The sequence below is a fragment of the Hyperoodon ampullatus genome, assembly GCF_949752795.1.
Source record: "Hyperoodon ampullatus genome assembly, chromosome: 2".
NCBI classification, from domain to species: Eukaryota; Metazoa; Chordata; class Mammalia; order Artiodactyla; family Ziphiidae; genus Hyperoodon; species Hyperoodon ampullatus.
In genome coordinates, this window is record NC_136915.1 from 35,744,035 (window position 1) to 35,750,034 (window position 6,000).

Here is a 6,000-nt window from a genome sequence, read left to right on the forward strand (position 1 = left end):
AAGAATGAAGTTACTTCTAGAAAAATAAATCCAAGTTTATTAGGCTTGAGCTCTCGATAAGGTCTGGCGGGGAGCTACTTGAGAACTATAAACACTATAAAGTGTGGCAAAACTTACACTTAAAGTCGCAAATACACGCCATTACGTTACCATGGTTACTACAAAGCCAATGGGATGAACCGTACTTTTGTTCCCGGAGCTAAGCCAGAGGCCAATGTTCTGCGCTGTAGCAATGGTCTCGGGAAGGAAGCACGGCCTCTGAGCCAATGGTGCGTGTCGTTTCTATGGTTCCCGCCGGAAGGACGCGGCGTCCTCGCAGAGAGCGCGGTTGCTATGACGCCCGTGACTGGACGGGCACCTGCAGCTCTCCGCTGAGCAGCGGTGGAGCGTAGCTGCCCCCGGACACTCACTGCTCTCTCTAAAGGACAATTTCCGGCCTGGTTCCTGAGGTTCCCGCCGCAGCCCCAAGGAGAAAAGCAGCTATTCTCCGCTCTTTTTTTTTATTTTTAGCATTCCAGGTCTTTCCCGCTTTTCTGCCCAGCAGGGCCTGAAACGACAGAAGAGACTCACCTGGCTTGGCCTTTCTCTGCCTGAGGATGGATTCGCCGGTTTCCCGGGACCCACCCGCCGCAGGCCTTTAGAATTAGGCTGCTGCTTTTATTTAAAGAGGGCTTAGAACCCTCAGTCTGTTAGGTAGACGTTCCTTTTCTCACCTTCCAGGCGAAGACTCACCCCTGCACAGAGACTGCATCTGAAGGTCCAGGCCATGACAAAGTCCACCGAGCCACGGATTCCCCTGGTTGTCGGCCTGTGAACAAAGAACTGCCGTTTTCTCCGTTTTGCCCTATGTTCGCCATGCAGAACTTTAATTCCTGGTGAAGCTCCGGAGGCCTCTTGTATCCGCAACATCAGGCGTCATCAAGTCAGTTACCTTCTGCATTTCAAGCTACAACCTCATCCACTTCTTTCATTATCCTGAGCGCCAGTTTTCTCATCCTGCTCATTCCGCAGCCATTCTCACCCTTTCTTGTCCACACTGCACACTCCTGAATGTCCATTCGTCTCCACCACCTCTGTCATATCTACACGACCTCCTTCTTTCCTGCTACAATGCTTTGGGTATCTAAGTATTTCACATTCTGCAGTCCTGGAATCATTTGGAAGATTTTCTTTGTTTCTCTGTGCTACGGCAAGCTTTCTGTCTCGGGTAAACTAGAGACGAGAATGGAGAAGCACACTTTGGTAAATACAAACAGTAAATTTCTACTAGTGTGTTTTGAAAGTGGAGGGGAAAAAAATCAAAATGCATTTTTTGGGCTTATCTCAGTCTTATATAAAGAAGGAAGATTGTTCCTTGCTTAAGTGAATACTGTGTTAGGCATACATTTTAGTGATGCATTCATGTATGTGAAAAGATCATTCAGAATGATCATGTAACAAGATTTCAACTTTAAGTTCATATGAACCCAAAACCGTGATACGATAGAATTTTCGGGAAAGGAGATGCTTGAAACAGTTCTTGTGCCTCCTCTTCATGTCAGTTTGTTAATCAGAAACATCCCTTGTGATGTGAGTCAAGAAACAACAACAACAACAACAAAAAAAAAAAAAAAACAGGAGGAATGATTGAAAATAAATATTTTTGGCAAGGGGGCAGGCTTAATAGTCCTAAAAAGACTGGAACAGAGAGGCCTTAAAAATAGAATATGATTTATTTAGATCCAGTGCAATTGTATTTTAGCATGGAAAACTTTATTTAATTTGTCTTAAAGTATGTGTTTCTCATTGAGTCTTACTATTCTTAAATGTAAAGTTATTTTGAAGATATGCAAAGTGTACCTTTTTAACAGGTATTAGTGGGGATAGAATAATTTAGATATTTTTATTTCTCAGGCCAATTACAGCAGTTATTTGTGATGTTCATGCTTAAAGCCAAGTCAGGTTTCCAAATACTGAGAAATTCAGCTTTCTTTTTTATAGTAGATTGGAAAAGAAAAACAAGTTCTGCAGCTTTTTCAATTTTTCACATTAAATGGGAACTGAGTAAATTCTAACTCTTGAAAAAAGGGGCTGTTAGATGCTATATGGTAAGGAGTTTTCCTTTCCCCTTCCAATATGTATTTATTGAACAAACATCATTATGGCAATATTAACATAAAATTAAAAAATTTTTCCTCTCACCCTTAGCCCAGTGGTTCTAAACCTGGGACGGGGGTGGGGGTATTTTGCTCTGTAAGGAACATGTGGCAATGGATGGAGACATTTGTAGTTGTCACTACTGGGGATGTATAACTGGCACCTAGTTAGTAGAAGCCAGGGATGCTGCCCTACATTCTACTGTGCACAGAACAACCCCCCACAAGAAAGAATTAGCCAGCCCCAAATGTCAGTAGTGCTGAGTCTGACATATCAACAGTTCATTTTTCTGTTCTGTGTCAGTCCTTGCTTATGTGCATACGTTTTTTACATAGTTATAATTATAGTGTACATTTTGCCTTTCTTTTTCACTTAATTTTATATTTTAAGTTTAAACATTGCTACATTGTTCTGAACTTCTAAAAAAAGTATTTTTCTCATTTTATTCAGAGATTGAAAAGGAATAAAAGGTATGATATATACTGTATTTAAGACATCTGTAAGTTTTAAATTATATTTGGGTAGGAGGAAGAAAGAAGGGCTAGGATGAATAACCCAAGTGGATATCTCAGTCTTCATGACCATACTCTTTACTGTGTTCCCTTATGTCACTCGAAGACCATAGGATCCAAAGTTCATCCTTTTCTCAGAGCCAGGAGATGTGCTGTAGCATGAGGTATGGTCCTGGCCCCTGCACTGTAGTTGGAGGGCACCTACTAGGAGAAATAAGAACAAGTCGAAATGACTGCACTCATTCTTTTTGCCCTCCTCGCATTTAAAATTCTTTGTCTCTGTCTTGGTTTGCTTTGACAGCTTTACTGCCTCATTCTTTACATCTAGACATTTTTGGAAGCCCCAAATCGCTACAAGATGTGCTTCTTTCCAGACAGTGGCTTTTTAAGATACTTAATGAGCATTTTTTCAGTATCTCCTTTTAAAGAACAGTATTCTTTTTTGTTTGTTTTGTTTTGTTTTGTTTTTTAATTTATTATTTTTTATTTTTTGCTTTATAACAAATTTAATCAGTTATACATATACATATGTTCCCATATCCCCTCCCTTTTGCGTCTCCGTCCCACCCTCCCTATCCCACCCCTCCAGGCGGTCACAAAGCACCGAGCTGTTCTCCCTGTGCTATGCGGCTGCTTCCCACTAGCTATCTTCCTTACGTTTGGTAGTGTATATATGTCCATGCCGCTCTTTCGCTTTGTCACAGCTTACCCTTCCCCCTCCCCATATCCTCAAGTCCATTCTCTAGTAGGTCTGTGTCTTTATTCCTGTCTTACCCCTAGGTTCTTCATGACATTTTTTTTTCTTAAATTCCACATATATGTGTCAGCATACAGTATTTGTCTTTCTCTTTCTGACTTACTTCACTCTGTATGACAGACTCTAGGTCCATCCACCTCATTACAAATAGCTCAATTTCGTTTCTTTTTATAGCTGAGTAATATTCCATTGTATATATGTGCCACATCTTCTTTATCCATTCATCCGATGATGGACACTTAGGTTGTTTCCATCTCCGGGCTATTGTAAATAGGGCTGCTATGAACTAAAGAACAGTATTCTTATATACTTTGTTATGTGGGCCATTTTAGGCCCACTTTAGATGTCAAAGCATTTAGAATTCAAAGAATGAATTTGTATTACCTCAAGATCTGCATTTTTAGAATTTTTGAATTGCTCAACTATCGGGTCTCAATAAATCCACTGGAAAAATGTTAATTCTGAGATGTCAGAGCAGAACAGGCAGAAGGACCCAGGATTCCAGGCAGAGGGACCCAAATATTCAAAGTCATGGAATAAGAAGCATGATGGGGACCAATCCGTACACTGCAATGAAGGGCTGTCAAGGTGTGGCAGGAGATAAGACAAGAGAGACAGGCGAGAACCAGCTTGTGGAGACTCTCTGGTGCCAAGCTAAGGATTCGAACTCTTTCTGAAAGCAATGCGAATGTTAAGTGGCAAGTGACTTGCATTCACAAGGGTCAGTCTGAGAGCTTTGTGGAGTACAGACTGGATGGGGGCCAGCCCGGGAGCAGGGAAATCAGTCAAGGATGCTATTACCCTAAGTTGGGCAAATGATGAGGAGAGGCTAAACTAAGAGAGGATGAACTGGAAAATCATAAAAGATGTAGAATCTACAACTTCAGGACTGGTTGTCCATGAGAGTGGGATGAATAAGGAGGGGCTAAGGATAACCCCTAGGTTTCTGGCTTGGGAAGCTATATGTTGATGGTGATTTTATTAACTGTAGAATGCAGAAGGAGGAGCAGGTGTAAGAGAAAGATGAGTGGATTGTTCAAACTGAGTTGTTCACTAGAGAGTTGGATATGCATTGGTCTTAAGTAGTAGACTCATTTTGTACTGCCTTCCTAGCCTACATACTCTTCCCTGGAACTTGTACCTCTCCACCAATGCTTGCTTAAAGACTAGGCTTTGGTGGCCGTATTTGTACCCCTACTTCCAACCTATCCCAGCCACAAATGACTGAATGAGGAACACTGTACAACTAACTTCGGAGAGAGGGACATAATTCGTTGGGTGAGCAACAAATAATTAATTGTCTCTCTTTCATAAATTTGAACTAAAAGGTAGATAACAGGAATGACTTAATCTGAAAAATTACATAGGCTTAGGACTTGGATGGCTGTTTTTAGCTGATGAGTAAGCAATCAGAGAAAGTCCATCCATGTAGAGAAACAAGTAAATGGGAGCAGATTCACAAGGAAACCCATAGACAAAGACCTCATGGGTCAGGATAGACTAGTAATGGCTGTCCAGTTCCATATCGATTTCCCATGTAGCTAGGTTTAGTTTGCAGCATATGCTCTTGTATCATATTCTTCCAGTAACCCTCCTGAGTAGTTGGGATTGGTCAGCTGTAAAGGTGAGAAAACTCAAAATAGTAATGGCTTGAAAAAGAAATGTATTTCTCTCACATAAAAGTCAAGAATAAAGCAGCCCAGAACTGATAGGGCAGCATTTTGAAATTGCCAGAGACTCGGATTTCTTCTCTCGCGATACTACATTATCCATGGCCTGTGGCTTCCGCCTCATGGTGTCTGGGATGGCTGCTCAAGGTTCAAGCTGTCTTGTCTGCATTCCAGCCAGTAGAAAGGAAGAGGAAGAGGGCATCTTATGTCCTTGATGCCCTTATGTCCTTGAAGGAACAACCTTCAAGGACATTTCCTAGGCTAGGTGGCACACAATTCCATTTACATCCCATTGGTCAGAACTTAGTCACACAGCTGTATCAAGCTGAAAGCAGGCATCCCTGTGATCAGTCAAAAAAATTAAATGTCTTATTTCTGCAGAAAAAGGGAAGAATACATATTGAAGGACAACTGGCAGCTTCTGCCACCTGCACTTTTATTTGTTCTAACTTCAGTGTGTTTCTTTCCACTTTTTCTAGATACAGCTGGAGCTTAGCAGAGATGGATTATTATTTAATCCTCCTAACAACCGAATGAGGTAGGCATTACTATTATATCCATTCTATTTGGGGGAAAGCAAAGTTTTAAAAAGTTAGATGACTTGTGTTAGTCACACAGCTATAAAGTGATGGAGCCAGGGATTGAACGAAGGTATGTCAGACTCCTTTGCCTGAGCTATTCATCCCCATGATAGTGAGAAGGGCAGAGAGCCAAAGTCAGGGTCCTTAAGAGTGGTGGCATTTGATAGGTCTGTGGAAGAGGAGCCCAGGAAGAACACAGGGAAGGAAAGGCCAGGGAGGTAAGAGTGAAAACAGGAGAAAGTGACATGACATCATAGAACAGAGAAAGGAGTGGGCAGATACTGCACAGAGGTCATATATAAAAAGAGCAGAAACACGTCCAGTTGGATTTGGCATTTTTTAAA